We start from the raw sequence: 26,991 nt of genomic DNA on the forward strand, positions 1-26,991 counted from the left end.
GGCAGCAAGTCGGTGGGTTTTATTTTATTTATTTCTGTGTGTGGTATGTTGGGCCACTGTGTGGCTACAAAGGAGGCCGCAGACCTGCGAGAAAATCATAAATTATTAAGGCTAGAAAAGTCCTCTGAGATCACTGAGCCCAACCATTAACCAAGAACTGCAAGTTCACCATTAAACCCTGCCCCTAAGTCCCAAATCCACAAGTTATCTAAGCAATTCCAGGGACTGGGATTTCACCACTAAACCCTGTCCCCAAGTTCCACATCCACACTTTTTTTGAGCGTTTCCAGGGATGGGGATTCCACTGCTGCCCTGGGCAGCCTCTTCCAAAGCTTGACCACTCTCACAGTAAAGAAATTATTCCTAATATCCAATCTAAACCTCCACTGGTGCAACTTGAGGCCATTTCCTCTCGTCCTATCTCTCGTTATTTGGGAGCAGCGCCCGACAACCACCTGGCTACACCCTCCTGTCAGGGAGTTATAGAGTGATAAGGTCCTCCTTGAGCCTCCTTTCTGCAGACTAAAGCCCCCCAGCTCCCTCAGCCGCTCCTGCGGGTTCCCCACGTAGGGCTAGGAAGGTAAGAGGACCGTGAGGATGAGGATGAGGATGACGATAAGGATAAGGATAAGGAAGGTGGGAACAGGCACCCACCTCCTGCAGCGGCTCCCGAGGGGCAGCCGCGGCCGCGCCCTGAGGCGGGAGATGCTGAGCGTGAAGGTGGGCGGGGCCCATCTGGGCCGCCCCCTCCGCCCATTGGCGGCCGCGTGAAGGGGCGGGACGCCGCGCCGCGATGCACCCTGGGAGTTGTAGTCCACACTGGCGGCAGGTGGCGGCGGTAACATTGGATGAGGACTACAAGTGGGGGGGAGAGGGGCGGTCACGTGGTGTGGGGCGGGCGGGGCCGCGGCGGTCACGTGATGTTTGGGTGCCGGCGGTGACGGGCGCGCGGCGGCAGGTGAGGGGCGCGCGCCGGGCCGGCCGGGGGGACACGGGACACGGGACGCGGGGACAGACAGGGCTGGGCTGGCACAGGGGGGGTGTGACACGGGGACAGGGCTAGCACAGGGGGTGTGCGACATTGGGACAGGTTTGTGTGTGTGTGACCAGGGGACATGGGGGCAGGGCTGGGCAGACACAGCGGAGGTGTGACACGGAGACACGGGGACAGCGCTGGCACAAGGGCTGTGTGACATGGAGACAGGTTTGTGTGTGACCTGGGGGCATGGGGACAGGGCTGGCCTGGCACAGGGGGTGTGACATGGGAACAGGTTTGTGTGTGACCTGGGGACTTGGGGACAGGGCTGGGCTGGGACACAGGGTGCGACATGGGGACAAGTGTGTGTGTGTGACCTGGGGGCATGGGACAGGACTGGGCTGGCACTGGGGGATGTGACATGGGGACAGATGTGGGTGTGGCATGGGGGCATGGGCACAGGGCTGGCCTGGCACTATATGTGTGACAGGGGGACAGGGCTGAGCTGCACTGGGGGTGTGTGACATGGGGAGAGGTGTGTGTGTGACCTGGGGACTTGGGGACAGGGCTGGGCTGGCACTGGAGGTGTGTATGACATGGGGACAGGGCTGGCACAGGTTGTGTCTGGCACAGGGACAGGTGTGTGTGTGTGCCATGGGGACACGGGGACAGGGCTGGGTTGTGTTTGTGTGCGACAATGGGACAGGGCTGGCCTGGCACTGGGTGTAACTTTGTGACAATGGGACAGGACTGGCACAGGATGCGTGTGTTGTGTGTGACCTGGGGACATGGGGACAGAGCTGAGCTGGCAGTGGGTGTAAGTGTGTGACCTGGGGACAGGGCTGGCACAGGATGTGTGCGTGTGTATGTGTGACCTGGTGACATGGGGACAGGGCTGGCACAGGGGGTGTGTGACATGGGGACACAGGGTGTGTGTGTGGCAATTAGGGACTGTGCCTGCCCTTGCCCAGGGCTGTGTGTGACAGTAATTTGGGGGCAAGGCTGGCCTTGCCCAGGGCTGTGAGCAGGGAGGGACACACATGCCAAGGGTGCTGTGTCCCACAGCTGTGTCCCATGTCACCGGTGACCAGGTGAAGGTGGGATGTCCCTGCACCCACTTTGCCACTGTCCCACACTTGCTCCACACAATGAACCCCTGATTTATCAACCTCCAGCACGACGACAACGTTGAGAACTGTTCTGTGACTGTGTTGTAACCTCACAGGCTCAGTTTGAACATCACAGAGGGTATAATGATGTTTATTTACTATTTTTTCCCACTTCCAGGCTGAATCAGGAAGTTTGAGGCAGTGGGATGGGTGTGGAACTACAAGGAGAGGAAGTAAAACCACTTTAAAAGTACAAAGCACCGCTTTCTGCAGTGGTCCTCGACTGCAGAAACTTTTTTTTGTTGCTTTTGTACTTTAAAAAGTGTTTGTGGTTGGAAGCTTTTCATAAAAGCTCCCCTGAGCTGCGTGGTACAATTAACCTCCGGCATCTGGCACTGGGGTGGACTTTTCCAGGGAAAACCTCCTGTTCCCACAGAACTCGGCGCCTTTGTGTGCAAATCAAAAAGCAGAGGGTTTGGGAAACCTGAAAGCACATTTCATTCTGCCACCAGCACAGTGAAAATGTGCTGCAAACCCTCTGCTTTTTTGCATTTGGAGTTTTCTGAGACATTTGGAACTCGAGGTGGATCCTCATGTCTGGAAGTGCTGTGGAAACAAGCAGTTGTTTGTTTGTAAACCCCAGGATAAGGCGAGCGTGGGGTGGTGGCCTCAAGGGTTGCTTTGTGCTTCATCCTGCTGAATCCTGAATTTTTACTGGCTCTGTGGTGTGGGCTGGGAAGGATTGACTAAAATATGGAGGTTCCCATCACTCCATTTTTTATTTTTTATATTCTATAGCAATAAGGTTTATATTTTATCCAGCATTTATCCCCTTTTCCAGGCTGGTATTTCCCTTTGCAGTGGGGCTGTGAACATTCAGTGTCCCATCCTGCCTTGGTGGTCTCTGTGTTGCTGTGATCAAGGTGCCAATACAGGTCTTTAAATCACAATGCCTTGGGCCAGCTGCTCTCTGACCCCTCAATGCTTTCCTGCCCCACCATCTTCACCAGCTGTGACGTCGTTTTCCATCTCATCTCAACTCCAGGTTGGATTCTAGAGTTTTTCTAGGGTACTAATCATAGAATCACAGAATGGTTTGGGTTGGAAGGGACCTTCAAGATCATGCAGTTCCAACCCTCTGCCATGGGCAGGGACACCTTCCACTAGATCGAGTTGCTCCAAGCTCCGTCCAACCTGGCCTGGAACACTTCCAGGGATGGGGCAGCCACAGCTTCTCTGGGCAACCTGTGCCAGGGCCTCTCTACCCTCACAGGGAAGAATTTTTTCCTAACATCTAATGTAAATGTACCCTCCTTCAGCTTAAGCTCATTCCCCCTTGTCCTACCATTCCATGCCCTTGTGAAAGTTCCCTCTCCATGGTGTGGAGGCAGATGGTTCAGGTCTTTAAACCCCCAATGACTCAGGGCAGGTGCTGTCTGACTCCTTGTTTCATTCCTGCACCACTGTCTACGCCAGCTACAACATCCTTTTCCATCTTGTCTCATCTCCAAGTTGGTCTCTGGACTTTTTCCACGGTGCTAAATGTGCTAATTCCCACTTTCCAGTGATCAGCCAAGCAATAAATAACCCCTCTTGCTCCCTCCAGAGCCTCCCACCTTGCTGATTTTTGTGTTTATTAATGCAATTAAGACTTAGCCCAACCACCACTGATGAGGCTTTGATGGACATGGGAGAGGCTGAGCAGTGCAGCCACATGTCCTGCTTCCATCCAGGCTCCTGATCCGGATCTCCATCCCTGTTTCCTCCTGACTTGATTCAGAGGGTGATGAGGCCCTGGCACAGGTTGCCCAGAGGAGCTGTGGTTCCCCCATCCCTGGAAGTGTCCAAGGCCAGGTTGGATGGGGCTTGGAGCAACCTGGGCTAGTGGAAGGTGTCCCTGTCCATGGCTGGGGGTCAGAACTAAATGATCTTGAAGATCCCTTCCAACCCAAACCATTCCATGATTCTATGATTGCACATTATTTAGCTGAGATTCCTACAGCAACTAGAACAGAGATTTCAGTATTAAAGTCCTTTATTCCCATCCTCTCTTGTGCAGGAAACGTCATTCCTTTTCTCACAACTCTCTTGATTTATTTTTTTTTTAATTAAAAATATTTTAAACCTCTCATCATCTACTCCTCCTCATGCACCTCACAGGTGTGACCAGGTCTCCAAATCTGCTCTGGGCCTGGAGAATCTTTACTGAGAGAGGAGGAGAAATATTACTTCTGTGTCTTAAGAAATCTGCACATTGATATTACAGCACTTCAAATCTAATTAAAAAAGAAAGAAGGAGTCAAGCTTAAAATGAATGAATCTGTGCTTCCCCTTGCTTATAAATATATATATATCAAATGATATTTTGAATTGTTGGTTCTTCTGGGATTTCAGGGATTTTTAAATAGCAAGTGTGAAAGGGTAAATAATATCAAGATAAAAATAATGCTTTCGATTCCCTGCCTGTGCCACGAACACATTCTGCTCGATGCAAATGGAATGAACTGTTGAAAAAAGTCTAATTTACTTTTCCCATCTTTGTTATCCTCCTTCCCACACTTCAGCTGGCTTGGGAAGCGTGGTGGGTTGGTGGATTTTAATGGGCCTTCTGAGAGTTGCTGGTGCTGCAGGGGACCGTGGGAATCCATGACACCAGAGGGGTCTGGGTGGGCAGGAGGAGCCTCTGAGGGTGTTTTCTGTAGGGTTGGAGTTGTCATCAGGGCAAAGGCTACTCTGGAAGGGACTTGTGTGTCTGATCCCTGTGAGACTGGATGGAGGGATAGATGGATGGATGGATGGATGAATGGATGGATGGATGGACTGATGGATGAGTGACTGACTCAGTCCTTCCACCCAGGACATGGTTGGTCACATGTTTCCACCCATGGTGTTAATCCAGGCTGGGGGATGAACAGATCGAGAGCAGCCCTGTGCAGAAGGACTTGGTGGTGCTGGTGGGTGAGAGGCTGGACATGAGCTTACAATGTGCCCTCACAGCTCAGAAACCAGCCGTGTGCTGGGCTGCATCCAAAGCTGTGTGGGCAGCAGGAGAGGGAGAGGATTCTGCCCCTCTGCTCTGGTCTGGTGAGACACACCTGAAGCACTTCATCCAGCTCTGAGGTCCCCAGCACAGGAAGGACATGGAGCTGTTGGAGCAAGTCCAGAGGAGGCCACAAACATGATCAGAGGGCTGGAGAACCTCTGCTCTGGGTGGGAGAGCTGGGGGTGTTCAGACAGGACAAGAGAAGGCTCCAGGTAGACCTTATAACCCCTTCCAGTACCTAAAGGGGCTCCAAGAGAGCTGGAGAGGGACTTTGGACAAGAACCTGCAGTGATATGGCAAGAGGGAATGGCTTCAAACTGAAGGAGGGTAGATTTAGATTCAATATTAGAAAGAAATTCTTCCCTGTGAGAGTAGAGAGGCCCTGGCACAGGTTGCCCAGAGAAGCTGTGGCTGCCCCATCCCTGGAAGTGTCCAAGGCCAGTTGGATGGGGCTTGGGGCAACCTGATCTAGTGGAAGGTGTCTTTGCCCATGATAGGGGGTTGGAACTGGTTGATCTTTAAGGTCCCTTCCCACCCAAACCATTCTCTGATTCCATCATTCCTGACATTAGAGCGTGTGCATTTGCCTACAGCATGATCCATTTGGTCTAAATTTACTCCAGCTCCTTAAACATGAGCTTAACTCACAACTGAAGTATTGGGATGTGCCTCCGTGGTAGTCATTGGGGTATGGGGGGAAATACTGCAGCTTGTCCCACAGTGGCATCACCAACCTTTCCAACTGCATTTTATTTTGCAGCAGACTTTTTGACATGTACAAGTACAAACTGTGGCCACAAACTTGCTTTGATGTTAAGATTTGTGAGGTTGGAGGGAAGCTCGTGCCCATCACTTAATGTTGAGTGCTCAGAAAGCTTCCTAGAAAATTTGTGCTCTTTTCCTTCTCCAAAGGAGCTGAAAGTGTGTGTCTTTTGCTGTCAGAAGGGTTATTTGTGGCTTTTAATAATACACTTTATTTCCAAAGGAATATGGGCGAGATAAGAATCCTACTCCCTATTTTTTTTTTCTGCTTGCCTTGCAAACGGTGGCATGGAAGATTAAAATAATGCAAAAGAGTTAAATTAATCTGATTTAACACTTGCAGGGAGGTTTCTATTTAAAACCCTTTTTCTTCATAGTGTCACTAGTCAGGAAATTCAGTAGGCAGGTGCCATCTCTTTGTTGCAGTGCATGGGCATGTCCCTGCTTTGCAGTGCTTCTGATGGTGGAAAAAATAGCATTTAACTTAAAAAAAAAAGGGGCAGGATGGATTTTTTTTTTACATGCCTATTTTATGTGCAGCTCCATTAAAAAAGTGAAGATTGCATTGGTGATCAGTTGCTTTTTTAAATATATTCTGAAGATTGGTACAAAAAATAAGAACTGGTGTATCAGCAGGTGGTTTTTAATGTTTTTTTTTGCTGGGATGCAGAGCTGTGGGGAAGAGCTCTCCCAAGGGCACTTGAAGTATGTTGGCTGCTCATCTGCTGGGATGCTCCAAGCACAATCCAGAAAATATTTTCCAGCCTCTCCTTGAATGAAGTCAAACCAGGCTGCAATACCTATAGTTACATTCTTTTAGCAAATTTGCCTTTTTTTTTTTTAAATAAATGCTTGTACTGGGTTAGGTGGTGATTTCTTCCCTCTCTCTGTCATCTCTTCCCTAAATAAAAGCAGAAAATAACTGCAAAACGTTTTATGCTCTTCATTGTGTAGCGTTTGTTTTGTTCTTGTCCTCCTCCCCCTGCAAAGCCAGGAGTTGCAAAAATATGATTTTTTTCAGGTTATTGAGGACTTTATTTGTCCTCCTTCCCCTTGCTGTGCACATTTATTGTGATTCTAGTCTTGAATAACTTGGCCATGTATTTTTTTTCCCCTTGTAGGATTCCTCCATCAGCTGGTGCATGGAGTAAAGGAGTGCAGGAGACAGCCGTGCTGTAGGATTTAATCCCAAAGCTGTTGCCATAGTCCTTATTTCTGCAAAATAAAACATTTTCTTCTTCCATGAGAGACTTTGGTCATGCTCATTGCTGAGACTTGTTGATTTTTTTTCCCATTTATAATGAATTTTATTGTGATGCTTCTGCATGGAGGAGGGAGGTGCCTCCCTTATTTTCCTACATGTGGAAAAAAACCAGGCAGATTTGGAGGTGTTGTGACCCAGATTTTTGGTTTAACCCATTTCTCTGTTGTGTGAGATGTCAGAGACTCAAATGTGGTATGAGGGAACTCCCAAACCTGCTATTAATGGCTGCTTTGTGAAAAATCCCATATGAGCAGATTGCTCAGGAGCCCTGGAATGGAGGCATACACAGCCAGGAATGCTTTTTTTCCTTAATCTTTCTTTCCCTCCCCTTGAAATTCCCATATTATTTGTGGTAGGACAAGGGGGAATGGCTTTAAACTGAAGGAGGGTGGTTTAGATTGGATATTAGGAAGAAATTATTCCCTGTGAGGGTGGGGAGGCCCTGGCACAGGTTGCCCGGAGAAGCTGTGGCTGCCCCATCCCTGGAAGTGTTCCAGGCCAGTTGGATGGGGCTTGGAGCAACCTGGTCTAGTGGAAGGTGTCCCTGCCCACGGCAGGGGGTGGAATGGGATGATCTTTAAGGTCCCTTCCAACCCAAACCTTTCTGGGATTCCATGATTTACCGGCTTGTGACATCCCTTGACCAAGACCACAGTCCTCATGTGATGGTGGTGCCTGTCCAGCTCGTGTGCCCCCATTTTGAGGTGTCTTAGAGGAGAAAAAGCTCTTGGGTGGTTTAGGGAAGACTTGGATGATGCCTTACTGGGTCTGCAAGCTGTGCAATAGCAGCTTCAAGTTCAGAATCATAGAATCATGGAATGGCTTGGGTTTGGGATGGGACCTTCAGGATCATCTTGTCCGACCCCCTGCCATGGACAGGGACACCTTCCACTAGACCAGGTTGCTCCAAGCTCCATCCAACCTGGCCTTGAACACTTCCAGGGATGGGAGGTTTTCAGGACCAGAGGGTGCAGTGGTTGTAACCAACTGTACGTAATTGCAATTATGTTTGAGCTGAATTATTAACAAATGCTTTTCAGCATCCCATATTCCAGCCTGGAGATTTTCCTTATGCTCCAAGCTCTTCTAATGTAGGAGAAAGGAGAAAAAATCCCTGCTGTGTATCTGTTTGGAGATGAGGAGGGTCAATGAGACTGCAGGAATGGTCTGACTTGCTGGGTAACACCTTGTTCAGTAGAACACTGCATATGCCAGATTTTCCTGTGGAAACTGAACATTTTCAGGTTTTCCTTCTTGCAAAGTGATTCAGGAGCTAAACCTTAATACAGCTTTTCACGTTATTTTTCCCCCACTAAACAACTGATTTGTGATCCCTTGTGACACTATTAGCTTTCTAGGCTCTCATGAGAACCTCCTAATTTCTAAAATACCTGATTTATACAAGTTCAAACACTGTTAGATAGCTGGAGATGTGATTCACCTTTCCCAAATGTTTTGATGTCTTCTGTCTGATGTATTCCCCAGCTGCTCTCTTCCCGAGTGCCTGTTGCTGCCGGAGAGACCCCAATGTCAGTCCCATCAAATATTCTGCAGGTAGTGGATGGCCAGTCAAAAAGTATGAGAAATTAAATTTACAAATATATGTATATTATTAAAAACCAGTTAATTATTCTAGTGCATAAGGTCATATATATAAAATTCACATATTTAAAATAATAAGGGGTGTGGCTTTGTTTGCTTTTATGCCCTTTTTTTTTGGTTTTTGTTTTAGAGAATTGAAAATTCCAGTCTTTCCTCTGCTGAATGTCCTTTGGATTGGTGCAGGCAGGATCAGGCCATGGTGAACACTCATAACTGTGCCCAACCTCCTGATGCTCCCCATCCTCTAAAGTACCATCTCAGTTAGGTTTTAAATTTATTCAGAATTGTAGTGAGGGTGAAAAATCAAGTCACTTTACTTAATCTACTTTTCCTAATGATAAATAAGAAAGAAAACCCCAAAATATTAAAATGGTGGTGCTTAAATTATCTTGATGCCACTGCATGTTCCTGCTTCGATTTCTCAGTGTCAAGGACCTTCAGCTTCCATTAACAGCAAGTACTCAAACATGGAAGTAGGTGGCAAAATGTGGGTGTTGAAGCCCCAGAAGTGCTGTCCTAAGCTTGTTTGACACATTTTAGAGAGCAACTGTGTGCTTTGCAAAGCCCTCTAGAGTATTGATTGGGGAAGTTTCATAGGTTTGGGTAGTTTTTCTAAAAATGTAGTGGATTCCAGTCCTTGCCAAGTGCCCAAACTGGTCCCTTGGAGAGGCATCTTAGCACATGGTGGGAACAGGACTGTGATATTGGAGTAAACCAGGATGCCTTTGAATTTGAAAAAGCAAATTGACAGTGTCGCTGCAGATATTTTCTCGATGACCGTCTTTAGAGCCTCAAGCGGGTGTGTTTCAGAGAATCCTAGAATGGTTTGGTTTGGAAGAGATCTTTAAGATCATCTTGTTCCAACCTGTGCCATGGGCAGGGACACCTTCCACTAGACCAGGTTGCTCAGGGCACCATCCAGCCTGGCCTTGAACACTTCCAGGGATGGGACATCCACAGCTTCTCTGGTTTCTTCCTCTTTGACCCAAACACAGGGCAACGGAAGAGACTTCAATTCAGTGTTGGTTTTTATTTCCCCTCATGGAAGTACTTGCAGTTTAATTGCCAGGATCCTCTTCCCTGTGCATGGAAACCAAGGTCTGCTTTTTATTTTCTTTTTTTTCTTTTTCTGCTTTCCTTGCAAATTATTCAGATGTACCTTTGTTTCCTTTCACAGATAAAGATGTCCCACAGGCTCTGAGGTCTGCAGGCTTGCTCTTGTCTCCTTGGCCAGTTTCTTTCCTACTGCACTGTGCTTGTCATCCTTTTAAAAATTAATTAGAATTTCATATAATCTCATACTTGGAAGCAGAGCTGTGTGTCCTCCTCCTGTTCGTGAGGCATTTGGACACAGAATATAAAGAGAGTGTGCAGAAAGCAGCCTGGAGGTCCTCCTGTCTCCAGGGCACTCCCCTCACCTCCTGGCTTTGACCATCCCTCTTCCTTTGGCTCCTGGTAAGACCAGAAAGAGCTTTTGTGTTTTCCTTCGTGGTTCCTTCATGGCTTCTTCAGCCCCATCAGGCTGCAAGACCCTCCTGCTGGGAGGGTTTGGCTTTTACTGCTTTTCTCTGCCAGCAGAAAGGACATTCCTTTTCAAAATCTGTGATTCTTCCTGGGTCAGGGCAAAAATCTAATTCCTTGGAAGCAAGGGGTGGTTTTGGGGTAAGGTGATGAGTGGTCTCCACTGATCTTTTACTTGCAGATCATAGAATGGTTTTGGTTGCAAGGGACCTTTCAGACCATCTCATTCCGACCCTCTGCCATGGGCAGGGACACCTTCCACTATCCCAGATTGCTCCAAGCCCCATCCAACCTGGCTTTGAACACTTCCAGGGATGGGAGCCCCTTGGCTACCTCCCTCTACAACAGCTTTGGCAGAGGGAGACTTATGGACCTGATGTCCTTCTTTCTCCTGTCCCACACTCTGGAGAGGCAAATAGTTGTCATGAGTGGGTGTTATCTCAATGGACCTTATCTCAAAGCCCACCAGCTCTGTGGTAAAGCCCTTGTAGTTGACTGAAGTAATGTCCTCTGGTGGTTCACCACATTCCATTTCCATTAACTTGCCATCCTGGGCAGACTGAGGCTGGTTATTTTGGCTGCCTGGATCACTTTGCAGTTTCTAAGCAGACAAGGGTGACCTTGCACTTACTGATTTGGTTGCTCCGATGCCGTCTCCCCACGCGGCATCTCATAAATAGCTCCACTTCTCAGCTTCATTTCCCAGACCTGTTCACACCTTGCCAAAAATAATTACAACCTCTGAGACTGGGGTTTACTGGGCGAGGGGGGAGGAGGGAGGAGGGCGTAGAAAAACCTGCAATCCATGTTTTTTCCTGCGTTGTGTCATCAACGTAGTGCTGCCGGTGGGATCGGGATCTCCCTTCTGGGGCATGAATCAGGCTGTGCTGGTGTTCACCCGGTGTCACTCCTACTCTGAGCACGAGGTTTCTTTCACAGAATCAACTGGGTTGGAAAAGACCTGTGAGACCATCAAGTCCAACCTTTGACCCAACCCCACCTTGGCACCCAGACCGTAGCACCGAGTGCCATGTCCAGGCTCTGCTTCAACACCTCCAGGGACGGTGACTCCCCCACCTCCCTGGGCAGCCCATTCCAAGGTCTGATCCCTCTCTCTGTGAAGAGATCATCTTAAATTCAGGATGATGTTCAGCAGCATCTTAAATTCACATCCCAGGCGATAACTCCCTCACCTTTATTGCCTCTTAATGTGTTTTTCCACATCTCGTGCTTGGATAAACCTCCCACTTTCCTTGGCGGTAAAACGGCTCTTCCTGCGACCTTCCTCCTTCACCTGCTGCATTCCTCCGTCCTCCATCTGTGTATTTTCTGCTTCTTGCCACGTTTTTTTAGCTCCTTGGAGGTCCTGGAGAGGCGGGTGGATGCCACCACTCCCGGTTTTGCTGGTGGTCATGCGTGGAGCCGGTGAGGAAAGGCAGGAATATTTTTAGTGTGCTCCGCTCAGGGGCCGCCCACAGCCCAGCATTAAAATAATAGCGGGGACAGTGGGGAAAGCTCTGCAGCAAAATGTTGAGATGCAAATTGCCATCCTAAGAGCAAACCTCAGGGTGATTTTTGGCAGTGCTTCCAAGGCTGTGTTTGGAATAAAGATTACAGCGAGGGATCTCGCCCGCGGGGCGTGCTCGGCTCATTTATCCTGGAGCTCAGCAGAGCTGGGAATTCAGTGTTGGGAGCCAACAGGGTGAAACGTGTGCACCTTTAAAAAGGTATTAGATTAGCATTGGCGAAACAAAATGTCACGTCACCTCTGTAGCTTAAATTTCCAGGGTTGCAGGAGCAATAAATTCAGTTGGATTTCATTTGCAAGTGGTTCCTGGGTGCTTTCCAAGGAAGAGGTGGCTCTGGTGGCTGCAGAGATGGTTTGGGAGGTTTCAAGGCATTATCTGGGAAAAAATGAGGTTGTGCCAGATGATTCTGTGCTGCTTTGACTTTTCAAGTTGGTGATGGACAAGTTGGCTGTTGGAGACCTTGAAATAAGAAATCAGTAAAATATGAATTCCTTTTTTGTTGTTTTTGTTTTATTGTCCTGGTAGTAAATGGTACAACTTCTTGTGAGCTTTGGAGTTTGTTTGGGTTTTTTTTAGCTCTTGGATGTTGTTACAAATTTGTACCTTTTGGAGGCTGGAGAGGGATGATTTTGAGTGGAAATAAAAGTAGTTAGCAGCTAATTTTTCATTCTTTCAATGGAGCATGGAAGAAGCAGGTGGCTGAGACTTTGTGGGAACACATTCTGACTTCTATACAAGTTTGTGTTGATCAGATCTTAATTCACTTGTATCCTTTAATTATACATTCCAACACCAAAAGACTTTTAAATATCAAATTTTGAGGACGTTCTCTGCCAAAACTGCATGCTTTAAGTGCAGATCCTGTTGGCAGGAATCTCAGGAGCTGTTGACTTCCCTCCTTTGTATCCCCATCCTCCCTTGCCTGGTTGTTCCCTCCTTAAAAGTCAAACAGCAGTTGATAAAATAACAGAGCTCATGAGTGTGTAGCCCTGTGAAGATCAGTGTGTCCCTCTTGGATCTCACCAGAGCTGAGGGAGTAAAGGAAAAACATCTTCCTAGTTTGGTTCAGGCACATCTTGGATCCTTTTTGTCTGTCCTTTGCTGCTTCCTGCACCTCTCTGGCATTAAATCCAAGCTGCTGGTTCTTCCAGAGCCCTTCTCGTGCTGCCTTGTGCTTCGTTGGGATGTTGATTCTTCCCTCTGGCATCACGAAACTCAGCTACTGACCTTGAAATGCTCCAAGTCTCCATCCCTCCATTCTTCCCTCTTGAGGCTCTCACCCACGAACATTTGTAGGGATGCTCCTAATTTTCCTTGTTTTTTGGTGGTATATCTTCAGGGACCCTCACAGCTGACTGTCATGCCACTGTTTCTGTCTTTCCAGATATTTCCCATCCAATCTATGTTCAACATATTCTGCACTCAATCTCCTATTTTAAATTCTTTAACGCAGGAATTATCTCCTTACTCTGTATTTATACAGCATTTAATGAGGTGCAGATGTGATTCCAAAGTGACGCCTTTGATAATACCTTTAAAATTGTTGTTTTGGTAGTTAACAATCTTGGCAATGATGTCATTATCTATTTATATATATATTTTATATATATATATATATATATATGTATGTATCTATATGGTGTCCAGGGACAAAAGTTAAGATGTTGCAGCCTGTTAACATTTAAAAATCTCACAAATAAGAAAAAATAATAAAAATTACATATTTTTTCTGGCCCTACCTTGTTTCCTTTGCTGGTTATGACATCAGCTGCTTTGTGTGGGGAGACTGAAATGATGAACTCTGATCTCTCCAGGTAAGAGGTATTTTTGTAAAGCTGTGCATTTAGACTAATTCTGTCTGCTGTACAGTGTGCTGAGGATTTGTGATCCTCAGCAGGCATTTGACAGATCTTAACTAGTTCTGCTCTGTCTTGTCAATCAAAATTAAACGCCCACCTCACTCCTTCCTACTTTCTCTCTCTTCCAGCCTTTTTATTTAGGTTGGTCATTAAAATTGCTCATAACCATAGAAACGAGGAAAACCCGCCCCTTACTTTCCAGCTCTTTAGTGTGATATTCCTGTACTGACATCATGTGAGTTATATCCACCAGGGCTTAAAAAAAACCCAAAACCCCAAAACCTGCAGGTGGGCAGAGCTGTCATGAATTCCTCCCTGGAAAGGAGTTGTTCCTGCGAGTGCCAACCAAGGATCGTGTCCCTCTAGCATTCCTGGGTGGAGAATGCTGAGAGGGACACGGAGGAGAGATCCTGCTGTGGAGAAACCACCAGAGAAAGGGTTGGAGAGGGAAACAGATCTGTGGGATGGACGTGGTGGGAGGATAAGGAGAAGACGGGGCAGTGAGAAGTCACGGACACGACGTAGCACGTGTTGATCATTTCAGTATTGGTTTTCATCCTCCCAGGTGTGCTCTGGAAGATGGGCATAATATGGATATTTCTGGAATACTGGACAACCAGGTTTCTCTTCTTAAGGACCTGAATCCTCACGTGGCAGGATGGGCTGTTTCATGGCTTAGCTTGTTCTGAAAAATGTAAATGATTACTGATTTTTTTGCTTGTACAGGCAGTTTAAAAACACTTGACCCAAGGCTACATGAGGGTGATAGAAACTCTTCCCTTAAGAGCCATGAACAACCTGAGATTTCAGTGCTGGACTCTGTGTGCTGGAAAAATAATGCTGTTCTCATTTGGAGCAGGATTGCTCCAGGTGAGATCACTTGAGACAAATCAAATTTCCTCTCTCCCCCCTCCCCCCCAGCTTAAATTGCAATGGATCACATGAGTATTAGTTTTGGTTGGGATTTTTCTTCAAATGGAAGGAATAATCCATCAGATTAAAAGAGTTAACTGCAGCTCCCAGCATTACTCTACATAACTTGCTGAATTTTGCTCATTGGATGAATTCTGGGAACTTGGTGGAACATGGGAAGCAATACGGGGGGTCAAGGAGTGACTTTCCCATGTAGGTGATGGCAGGGCTGGAGGGATGGAGCTCTGAGCAACCTGATCTAGTGGAAGGTGTCCCTGTCCATGGAACAAGATGAACCATAAGTTCCCTTCTAACCCAGGCCACTCTAGGATTATGTGATTCTATGATCCTCTGCTGCTTGTGCTGTGCTGGGACCTCTGAACATGCTGAGATGTGACACTCATCAGACAAGGGGACTGGGCAGTCTTGCACTAGAGCAGGTTGATATGTATTGGAGCTGTGCACCAAACAGATATCTCCTGCTTTTACATTTTTCAAATTGATTTCCAAAAGAAAACCAAAATGCATCCACAAAACCCAGAAAAAAACCCTCCCAAGACTGTTGGATGTCAATACATAGACTTTGTTGAGCTGCCAATGTGTAGATGTCACCCAGTAGATTGGTCCTTCATATCCTTAGATCATGGAATCCTGAAATGGTTTGGGTTGGAAGGAACCTTAAAGCTTTTCTTGTTTCACCAGGGACACCTTCCACTCTCTCAGGTTGTTCCAAGCCCCGTCTGACCTGGCCTTGAACATTTCCAGGAATGTGTTAGAGGAGGAATAGGATTTGTACAAGGAGTCCTCCCTCTCTGTGGTGACGGTGCACACCCTTTATATGTACAGTGATTACAGAGAGGGAAAGCTGCCTCCTTGAGAAATCACACTGTGTCTAGATGTTTGGAAGGTCTCCAGGATGGAGATGTGGATTGCTCCGGAGTCAGTTGGATGTGGGAGTTTCATCACTCTCTCTAGAGCAAAGCTTATCTCTTGGGAAGGGGAATTTTGACCTTTGGCCAGAGAAATAATGAGGAAGAAGGGATGTGTGTGATGTAGTAGGAGAAGGTGTTGCTGAGCAACATCTTAAAATTTAAAGGTCTTACTTATTTACCCCGTCTTTGAAAGCTGGCGCTGGGTGCTGTACTTTAGCTTAAAGGCTCTTAATGATTATTTTTCCCCATGTGTTGGAGCTTCTGCCCTTGGCTTTTGAGGCTGTTGAAACAGGTTGTGTTCATCAAAGAGGAGGAAAGGGTAATTGGGTGGTTTTTCTCAGGGTAGGAGCTCCTTCTTTTGCGGCTCTCTCCAGCCTCAGTGTCATCCCATGTAATTTGACTTTCTCCACCATCCCGTCACGAGGAGGGATTAGAAAGCTTTGATCATTAGTCTGGGAGGCTGAGTCTTGTGTCATGATGCTGCTCCTGCTTAAAACAAGCCAAAAATATCAGCAGTTTGATTAAAACACTTTCTTTGAGGAATAATTGTAATAATACTTTTATTTCCTTACTTTACACAGTGTAAAAGTGCCTCTACCTGAGTTGCCTAAGCCATTCTTTTTCTTCTTTTCTATTTTATTTTTTTATTAAAGCATAATAAACTACATTAAAAGCATCTTAAATTCCTTCTGAAACATTAGTTTCCAAATTTGGACCAATAAAAAAAAAAGGATGGTGAAAGTGTGTGTGGGAATTGGGTTTATTATATATCATTAGAGTCTCCAGAGTTATCTGAGGTATTGGATGCTGTTCCTGAGGAGAGGAAACGGCCTCAAGTTGCACCAGGGGAGGTTTAGGTTGGATATGAGAAAAATTTATTCATGGAAAGGGTGGTCAAGCATTGGAACAGGTTGCCCAGGGAAGTGGTGGAATCACCATCCCTGGGAATGTTGAAAAGTCCAGTGTTGGGTCCACTTGGTTGTCCCAGTTGTGTGATTCCATCTTAGCAATCCCTTTAGCTGCACAGGCTTTCTTTTTGTAGGAAATGTAAGAAAAGATGCTGACAGATGCTTTTAACTGGCTAATACTGAATATAAAATATGAGAACACAAAGCAGGGGGAAATGACAATGTGAAATCACGAATTGCAGAAAATTAAAATTACTTGCTGTGTTTCACTGGGCATCCCCTAATGTTTGTACCCTGAAATTAAAGGATAGAGGTGGGGGTTTTTTTGTTTCCTTTTTCTCTGCATGTGTTACATTGTCAACAGACATTGTGTAGGCCAAAAGCAAAGCTTGCCTAATATATGTATATGTTTCTTTAACAAATTCATGGGGTGTGAAAACTCCCAAAGGCAGTTGAATCTAAAGACTAAACCTCAGTCTTGGGAATCCTCGAGCTTCAGACTGGAGGAAACAGAGCAGATAAAGGCCTGTGTGTGCTTTTCACTTCTGATTTTCTTTTTTTTCCCCCCCTTTTTATCTGAACAGAGATAACACTGCTGAGCTGGGCCTTGGCTCTGTTGGGTTTTTGCTGCCCGGTGCTGAACGAGCGGCTCCACAACACAAGGGAGTAAAACTGTGGGTGAGAGATATTTGCTGTTTTCTTTCCTTGATAACCCTTCTCGTTTCAGGGCTTTCTAAAATTTGATTTTGGTTGTTTGTCTCTGTATCCCTTAATCTCATTGGAGGTGATGTTGAGTGTTGTAGACCCAACCTCTGGTGTGGGTGTGTAGGAATGTTGTGGGCTCGGTGCTGGCAGGTGTTCACCTCTGGATGGTGTTTCTTTGTTTTGACAGGTTAATATGGGGTCATCTCCACCCAAATTCTTCCCCTGAGTCCTGACCTTGGCTGGTCATTAAGCTCTGGGATGTGCCATGCTCAGTGTGTTGACTTTGAGTTGGGGTTTCTGGCCAGAGCGTTCCTGGGTGTTCTCTACTGGGAACAGATGGTCAGTGAAAGTCCCGTTTTTCAAGGTGTAAAAGGCTGTGTCTGGAAAACCTATGGAGTTCTTTAACAGCAGAAATAGTTTTCCTAAGCTGCATCTGTTTTTCTCACCTGGAATATCATTAAGGGTCGTTTGTATCGTGCCAAGAATAGTTGTTTCGGGTCCTCCAGCTTAATAGGAGGAAATAAGTCTTTCTTTGGGTATTTTTTGGCTTGGTATCTGTTCCTCCTTCTTAGAATGCTATTCTAGAATTTGAAAACACAAAAGGTTTTATATATTTATCTGAATCAATTGGTTATCTTTATTTATTGAAGAAATCTTGGAAACAAGTCCCTAAGAAGTTTTTTTTTAATTTTTTTTTAAATTTTTCCGCCTTGATTTCCACAGCCTGTGGAGCACTGGCACGTTCCAGCCCTGTTTCATAGACACAGCTAAAGAGATTTGTAATATTCAGTAAATAATATGCATAAATGATGCCTATTAATGTTCTGAGTAATTACCAACAACAGAGTAAATATGAGGTTAATGAGATTAACAGGAAAGAGGAACATAAGCTTTGACTGCACCTCCCTGTGGCCCCAGAGCTTGTGGTGGCCCCGTTTCTGTTGACAAGCCCAGCATGGCTGTGGATGCAGCAGTGCTTTTGCTGCTGTTCCCCATACAGGGCTTAATGAGTTCCTACTGCTGGCATTTTTCTTTAAATGCTGTATAATGTTATTAAATCCCACTCCTTGCAAGCGGATTTGAGCTATTATTTTGAAAATATATCTTTATTTGTGGCTTTTTTTCCCCTATTTGTTACTAGTGCTGGGTCTCAGTGACAAGGCCTTGCCTTCTGAAGTCTTTTCCCAGACATCTGGTACCCTCCGAGGTGTCTCCTCAAGGCCACCAGAGGAATTGGCCCAAGTCTGTTCTGACAAACATGTTGCTATCAGAATATTGTACTCAGAAATACACTGATATTTAACCCTTATTTCCTTATCTCAAGCTCCATCCTGACTTGATTCCATATGTCCTTTGCTTTTTCCCTCCAAGTTCTCTCCAGCATATGCTGTCCATTAAATATTGCAGGGAGAGAAAATTCAATTTCCAAGCAAAACATGATATTTTTTTTCTACTCTAGTGTGTCTCAAGCCCTCTCTCTTTTCCAGGTTAGTGGGTTTGCTGCTCTCTGTCCATCATCCTCTGGTATCTTCTGCCAGTCTTCAATGTTTTTTAGATGTCACTACCTCAGAATTGTTTATTTGAGTTTTCTCCACCCAAAACTGCATCTGCGTGGTTGACTCAAAGCCGCAGGCACCGACTCCCCTTGCTGGTCACTCGACAAACTGCAGCCTATTTTTTTTTTTCTATTTTAAATGAAAATGCCTCACTGAGAAACCTATTTCGTTTACTCAAGATAAATGTTGTACTTATGGCTCTGGCTTTTCTTTTTATGGCTGTTCTGATTAAACCATGAACCTTCAATGTAAACAATTCAGGTAGAGTATGGGCACTGCATATTGCCTAAATGAATTATTCACCTCTTAGCTTTTGTTTTCATTTCTTGGGTGTTTGGTTTTCCTTCTTTTGTTTTGTTTTATTATTTTTGTTTTTTTTTTTAATTTATTTTATTATTGGAAGTTATTTTCCTCCTGTTTCAATTTTGTAGGGCACTGATTTCTCTCTTCTTTCATTTCTTTTGTGTTTCGGTGTGAGGTTGACTGGTTAAGGGATCAGGAGCACAAATTGTGTTCTCCTCTGTCCTCCCAAATGCAGGGCACGATGAGGGGAAAACCAGGAAAAGCCAGGATATCAATTCCTCACTCCAAGCCTGGTGTTGCCATCGGAATTTTTGGGTTTTTGATCGTGGGTCATTTACATCACACCAGGTGTTCTGGTGACATGTGGGGTACACCTGTCCCAAAGGGAACAAGGATCTTTGCAAGGGAGTTATCAGGGCTCATGGAAATAGATTTAAATTAGATTTGAGGGGGCAAAGGGCTAAAATCAGGCTTGCTGGAATAAGCCTGGGGGTGGGATGCCAGTGTTGGAGGGATGGTGTGCTAGAGACATCCTTTGTTCTGCCAAGTGCAGGTAAGAGATGAATATCCATGTGGAGATCAAAGCACACTGAGGATGCTCATGTGTTAGAAACCATGGAAGCACCTGAGAGTGGTCATGTATGAATTAGGGCTTCTTCCCCCAAAAGCAGTGGCATCAATAGCCCAGCTATACCAATGCCCACAGCACAGGCAGCAAACAGGAGGAGCTGGAAATCTGTGACACATTTGTCATCACAGAAACAGTGGAATGACGAGTGCAGCTGGAGTGGTGAACCTTCAGAGGGGACAGGGAAGGAAGGAGAGCTGGTGGGGTAACCCTGTGTGTTAGAGAGTGTTTTCGTTGTCTGGAGCTTGATGGTGACAGAAGGGCTGAGTGTTTATGGATCAGAGTCAAAGGAAAGGCCAACAAGGCAGATATCTTGGGATTTTGTTGTAGAGCACCCAACCAGGATGAAGAGATGGATGAATTATTCTATAAGTAGCTGTGAGAAGCCTTGTGATCGCTGGCCCTTGTTCTTGTGGGGGACTTCAACTGACCATGTCTTTGCTGGAAATATAACACAGCAGAGAGGAAACAGGGTAGGAGGTTCCTGGAGTGTGTGGAAGAGAATTCCATAGCACAGCTGAGGGAACCAGCAAGGGAAAGCACCCACTGGACCTGTTTTTTGGGAACAGGGAAGAACTTGTGGGTGATGTGATGGTCAGAGGTTGTTTTGGGCATAGTGACTGCAAAATGATAAGAGTTTTTGGTTCTTGGACAAGTAAGGGTGTCTCAGAACTTAACTTGGACTTCTGGAGGGCAGCCTTTGGTCTCTTTAGGAGACTGGTTGAGACAGTCCCTTGGGAGGCAGTCCTAAGGGCAAAGGAGTGCAGGAAGGCTGGATGTGCTTTAAGAAGGAAATCTTAAGGGTCCAGGAGCGGGACACCCCTATGTACCAAAAGACAAACTGGCAAGGAAGAAGACCAACCTGGTTTAACAGAGAGTTTTGGGTGGAATTAAAGGACAAAAAGAGAGTCTATGACCTTTGGAAGAAGGGGAGGCAACTCAGGATATCTACAAGGATGTCATGAGGATATGCAGGAAGAAAATTAGAAAGGCCAAAGACCAACTAGAAGTTAATCTGGGTACTGCCATAAAGGACAATAAAAAATATTTCTATAAATACATCAGCAACAAAAGGAGCGTGAAGGAGAATCTTCATCCTTTATTGGCTGTGGGGAGTAACTCAGTGACAAAAGCTGAGGTACTTAATGCCTCCTTTGCCTTGGTATTTAATAGTAAGACCAAGTTGTTCTTGGGGTACCCAGGCTGTGAGTCAGAAGTCAGGAATGGGAAACCAAAGGAAGGCCCCCTAATCCAAGGAGAAATGGCCAGTGACCTGCTACACCACTGACACACACACACAAGTCTCTGGGGCCGGGTGGGATCATAGAATCATACAATGGTTTGGGCTGGAAGGGACCTTTAAGGGTCATGTAGTCCAAGCCCCTGCCATGGGCAGGGACACCTTCCATTAGATGAGGTTGCTCTGGGGTGCATCCAACCTGACCTTGAATATTTCCAGGGATGGGGCATCTACCAACTCTCTGGGCAACCTGGTCCAGGGATTCACCAACTTCATTGTAAAAAATGTCTTCCTTTGAAACTAAGATATGGGATTTTGATGGGAGCAGCTCCTCCCTTGCCCTGTGAAGACATAACAAAGGGCAGTCTCATGGAGAAGAAAGCAGGTCTTGAGTTTTCCTAGTGGGATGATCTCTCTCCCTTTTTCTCAGTCATCATTCCAGTTGGTAACTGGGATACCAGTTGAACTCAGGGTTGTCTCTCTGTGGCTGTGGCCATGAGTCCCATTCCTGGTCAGTGTGCAGGGAAGTTGTGCTGATGCTTCCAGAGGTTGCAGTGTAGCTGGACAGAGGCTGCTGAGCTGCAGGACAGCAAGACCTCCATAAGGGAATGTGTTAGGCCCCAGCACAATTGCTCATAGTTTCATTTTGATCTCTTTGGAAGTGATGGAAACACCAAATGTGCCTTTGTGAGTGCAAGGGAGGGACTCACGCACATATCCCGTGTGAGGGCTCAGCCTGCTGCAGCACGTTACTGAGCACTTAAAATTTCACAAGAGATATTAAGACTTGAGAAATCTATTTTGCTGCCTTGTAAGTGTGTGATTAAACCTTCCCCATTTCCTTCTCTTTCACTGTAGGAATCTTTAAGTCATTGTGCTTGTTTTCTTTAGGCATCACATTGGAAGCAAAGAGTGGCTTCGTTTTTTATTTATTTATTTTTGGAGCTCACTCCCCTCTGCCTGTTTTATGCAAAAGCAGTTTAATTGATCTTGCAGACGGTCGAGAAGAGGACAAAGAGAAGGAAATATTTAATGCAGTGTATAATTCCTTCTGGTTTTGCCTCAAAATAAAAAAACACTTTGCAGGGATTTATGTATCTCAACACAGTTTATGCAGAGGGTGCAGCTCTGTTTTATCTGCCCACTGCAGCAGGCTGATGCAAAGAAATCAATGGTATGAACTGGTTCAGGGTAGCTCCCAAACTCTTCCAGTCATAAACACAGTGCCAGTTTCTTGCCACCTGGAGTGTAATTGCTATATCTTTTTGGGAAATATTTGTGATTTTATTTTGTGTTTTAATTTAGTTTCTTAGAACATTAAAAATTAAAATGATGCAAGTCCATTCCTTGCTGTGCTCTGTTGAAGCACAATAACATCCCATTCAACCAGGAGTCTTTCCTATGCATTTTGTAGCTCTGGGATGCTTTGGATGCAGGTGAGAGGGCTGTGACTTGTCTTTAATTCTCCTGGATACACACTGCTGCATTCCAGAGCTGATTCAAACCTGGCAGTTGAACACAGATTGCCTGAATTACAAAGCACCACTAGAGTGTCAACACCTCCCTCCTGTCTATTTAAGGTGGAACAACTAGGGGGATTCAATGCTGTTGTTCTCTTACCTTCAGGGTTTGAGATCTGAATGTCTTTAATCTGCACATGCTGGCTTGAGTTAGGAATATTTATGGGCTGGAATGACCTTGCTTTGGCTCCATCATAGTCAAAGGTCAAGTTAAATTGTATGTATCAGATCCTGCTCCGTGTTTGGGATTTGTTGTGGCTGAGATGTGGAATGAACACGTGGGTTAATGCACATCTCCATGGTTTGCTCCTTCAATACTAAAGATTTCTGGGGATATCTGGACGTGGCCTGCAAGAGGCAGCTGAGAGGATGTCTGGAAGCTCTCCCTAAAACAGTGACCTGTGTCCATCATGGTGAGTTCAACCATAGAATCCATAAGGTTGGAAAAGACCCCTAAGATCATCCAGGTTAACAGTTAACCCAGCACCGCCAGCTCCACCATTAACTGTGTCCCTAAGGATCTGCATCCAGCTGAAGCCGTAGTGTGATGCAGGTGTATGGCAGGATGCCATGGGAATGATGGAGAAAGGACCAAGCTTCAACATCCCATCAGAAACCTCTTCCCTCAAAGTAGACAGAATAGAGCCACCCAAATACTTGTCCTACTGTAGAAGGTCCCCCGGTAATGATTGAGCTTCAGCACTGCTGTAGGATACAGGTGTTGTGAGCTGGGAGATGTGCAAGCACAAGACAAGAGGTTGGTTCGTGTTTTGGATAACTTCATATTTACTGGAGAGTAAAAGGAAGCAAGAAGAAGATGGTCAGCATCCTAACAAGGCTGTTTCAGGGCAGTAGGTCCTGAGGAAGCCTGATATCCCACAGAAACAGCTTTGGGAAGCCCTCTGGAGCTTGGAAAGACTGGAGATGTGAACCATGGGGTTGTTGTCACCTTCCTGTGCTGGAGAGTTTGTTCATTCAATTGATTTAAAATACTTAGAAGAGATTCAGTTTTTTAGAGGTTGTATGAATGTCTCAAGTAAGTGAAACCCCTTATTGAAATAGCATTTTGATAATTTGGAGGATTTCAGCTGCATTCATTTAAAATATGCCTTGTGCCATGACTTAAGAGTGCATTTTCAATATCTTTTTGGGTCACTTTTTTTTAATATTAAGCTTGAGAACGAACAACCCCTGTCAGCCCCACTCCCCCAAAAAAGAAGGACGAGGAAAAGTGAGAAATAAGCAAGAAGAGCTTTTCATTAAACCTAAATTCACTTAGAAAAGCATCTTTGGAAGCTCATTCTGTACTTTTATTGCAAGGGTGGTGTTACAGTGCTCTACTATATCAGAGAACTGTGTAACAGCACGTCCTCTGTACTGAACAACTGCTCAGAGCTGTAGGGTTTTGTGTTCAAGCCCATGAATATTTTAGCTTCGTGTCTCCAAGGGTGAAATGAAGGAGTAGCTGCTCTGAGGGATTAATACAGAGTGAATCAGATGTTTGTAAAACGCATTAAAAGCCACAATCACTGTGTCGAATCCCAGTGCTGGAAATGCGAGGAGAGAGGCTGCAGTGCATCCTCGTGTTGCAGGGGGACATCCATCTGGATTGCAGGATGAAGAGAGCTGGATATCTGTTTAATGTGTGCTTAGATGACACAAAAAGAGGGGAAAAAACCCCAACCCCCCATCCCTTCTAAGCAGCCATCATAAAAATAGTTGTAAGAATCCCCAGGGATGTTGCTTCTCTCTTCCCTCACAGTTTCAATAAGCACCACAGGCCAAGTGCTTGTGCTCACCACGAGGATGATGTTTCTTGACCCTGAAAGCTGCATCCCAACATTTTCCCTCTGTCTCCCTGCCACGAGGCAGGAATAACACACCCCACTGGGCAAGGAGATGCCCAAGGACTGGCTCACAAGCAGAGGATGGTGGTGTCCTCCGAATGTCCTGCTCCTACAGCATCACCACCAGGGTGGGGCCAGGGACTATCTTTGATCTAAGTAGCCACTAACTGGGGGTACTGAGACCTGTTTTCCTGCTATCATGGTTATTCTGGAGACCCAGCAATGCCTGGAGCAGCCCAGCCCTTGTTCTCCTGGCTGGGCATGGAGCTGGTGTGGGGGTTTTTTTGCCACCTTCTCAGAAATCGCTCTCAACTCATCTTGCTTTTTTTAGCAACGTGCTTTCATCATTTGTAATACTAAAGGCTCTCCTGCGATGGAGGAGGGTTTGGCTGTTATTTTTAACTGAATGTTTCATTGATCTGATTTACAGCATGAGCTGCTGGATGAGCAGGAGAGCGGAGAGGCAGCCGTGGGGTGGGGTGGGAGGGAGCACCATGGGTAGGTCTTGAGTTCCCCCCCTTGTCAGAGCCGATGCATCACAGAGCTGCAGCCCAAAGATGCCTTTTTGCATTATTTCAAGCCAATAAAAGTCAGGGTTCCACTCTCTTTTAAATGGATTAATGGGTTTCAGCCCTGTCCAACATTTTGGCATTGGTGTGCTGAGCCAGCTCCAGAATTCGATTAATTCCAAACAAAACCCTACCAAAAATAATTTTAAAAAAGACTTAGATTTTGAGTAGATGAGATGTAGTCTTAACTCTGTGAGGCAGCTCGTGCTTTCTCTTGGATTCAATTAATCTTGCTGCACTCACAGCTGGAGAGGCAGAGTTCCAGCTACTGGGACATGGTGGGACCTTGGTTGGCGTGGTGGGGTGGAAGGTGGTTTCTCCTGGGCAGTGTTGTTCTCTCCTGGAGAAAGGGAAGCTGAGGGGAGACCTTATCCCTCTCTACAACTACCTGAAAGGAGGGTGTAATGAGGTGGGTGTCAGTCTTTTCTCCCAGCTAACAAGTGGTAGGATGAGAGAAAATGGCCTCAAGTTGCAGCAGGGGAGGTTTAGGTTCGATATTAGGTAATATTTTTTCACTGAAAGGGTTGTCAAGCATTGGAGCAGGCTCCCCGGGGAAGTGGTGGAGTCACCATCCCTGGAAGTGTTCAAGAAACCTGTGGATATGGCACTCTGGGACATGTTTTTGTGGTGAACATGGTGGTGGTGTTGGGTTAATGGTTGGAATCTTTGATCTTGGAGGTCTTTTCCAACCTTAACAATTCTGTGCTTCAGTGGCTGTGGTGTGGAATGCAAAGCCTTCAAGGAGTGCAACCCAGAGCCAGGAGCACCTGAACCCTTCAATGACGGGTTTGAGTGTTCAGCTCTGTCCTAACCAAGTGCATAATAAAGCTGGAAGCCTGAGGAGTGGGTTATTTTTCTACTTGGCCAACCAGAAAATTAAATACAAATACAGTGTTTGGGGCACAGGTTTGAAAGTGAGAGCAGATGAGCATCATTAGGTTGTTTACAGAAATTATTATTTTTTTCTTTTTTTGATAGTTTGAAGTCTTTCACTTCCTTTAAGGAAGTGTGTTGGTGTCTTTCTGCCTCTTCCACTGCAGCAGGTTGGTTGAGTTAATCACATCAGAGACAAGAGTACAGTTCACTGATTTTCTCCTCTACCCAACCATCAGTGTGTGTGATCATGAAGCACATAAGGACTTAATATCTCCATGTCCTCAAGGAAAGCAGGAACAAATTCACTGATTATCTGGGTTTTTTTGTGTCATCCAGTCAATCAGTTACTATGTGTCCAGGTCTAGATTACCCATGTAAGAAGAAGAAATAATAATGTCAAGAAACCCAGTCGTGAAAAGTAGCCCCTCTGTGAGGTCAGGGTGGATAGCTGTGTTTTAGAGATCCTCAGTTGTTTTGGGGCAAGTGTCTCTATGTGGATAGTCCAAATTTAGAAAGGAAAGAAGGGTGAGATTCAGTCCTGTTAGATTGAGCTTCTTCGTATTTTCGCAGAATCACAGAATATTTAGGTTTGGAAGGGACCTTTGGAGATCATCCAGTCCAACCTCCGTGACAAGGCAGGGTCACCTGGAGCAGGTGACATATGAATGCATCCAGATGGGTTTGGAATGTCTCCAAAGAGGGAAACTCTACTCCTTGCCTGGGCAGCTGTTCAGTGCTCTGCCACCCTCAATGTAAAGAAGTTCTTCCTCATGTTGAGGTGGAACTTCTTGTGTTTTAGTTTATGTCCACTGCTCTTTGCCCTTTCACTGGACACTGCTGAAAAGAGTCTGGCACCATCCTCTTGATACCCATTTTTGAGATATTTATATGAATTGATGAGATCCCCTCTCAGTCTTCTCCTCTCCAGACTAACCAGGCCCAACTCCTGCAATCTCTCCTCACAAGAGAGTTTTCTTCTTTAACTCCCAACTGGAGTTTGGGCCACAGAGCACCCACTGAAGTCAGTGGCAGTGCTGTGTGTCAGTTGTCTGCTGATGACATAAAATCACAGAATCACAGAATGGTTTGGGTTAGAAGGGACCTTAAAAACCATCCAGGGGACCTTCCACTGGACCAGGTTCCATGCAATGCAGACCTCCATCATGTTCTTCCAACAAAACCGCAGAAAGAGTTTCTCCTTTACTCGAGAAACTGTGTTTTCATCAGCTGATGGTGTACAGGAGGGAAGAATTGAACTCTTTACATTGCTTGTCTCCTGTACCTCATTGCTTATCTCCTGTAGTGTTCCCAAAAAGGCTGAGAGCTGAAG

At 45.9% G+C, this 26,991-nt stretch overlaps 1 protein-coding gene across 3 annotated transcripts in view; it reads left to right on the forward strand.

Annotated features, from left to right (window-relative positions):
* Positions 1 to 907: 907 nt before the first annotated feature.
* The window catches only part of TSNARE1 (t-SNARE domain containing 1), a 477,763-nt gene continuing 451,679 nt past the window's right edge, over positions 908 to 26,991 (forward strand). For all 3 annotated transcript variants that reach the window (XM_027698547.1, XM_027698550.1, XM_027698548.1), the window contains exons 1-2: positions 908 to 958; positions 17,002 to 17,095. The gene's annotated coding sequence lies outside the window, so the exon portion shown is untranslated. The remainder of the gene's footprint in view (positions 959 to 17,001; positions 17,096 to 26,991) is intronic.

This window comes from Neopelma chrysocephalum, unplaced genomic scaffold (genome assembly GCF_003984885.1).
Source record: "Neopelma chrysocephalum unplaced genomic scaffold, ASM398488v2 Primary Assembly neopelma1_129, whole genome shotgun sequence".
In the NCBI taxonomy this organism is placed as follows: domain Eukaryota; kingdom Metazoa; phylum Chordata; class Aves; order Passeriformes; family Pipridae; genus Neopelma; species Neopelma chrysocephalum.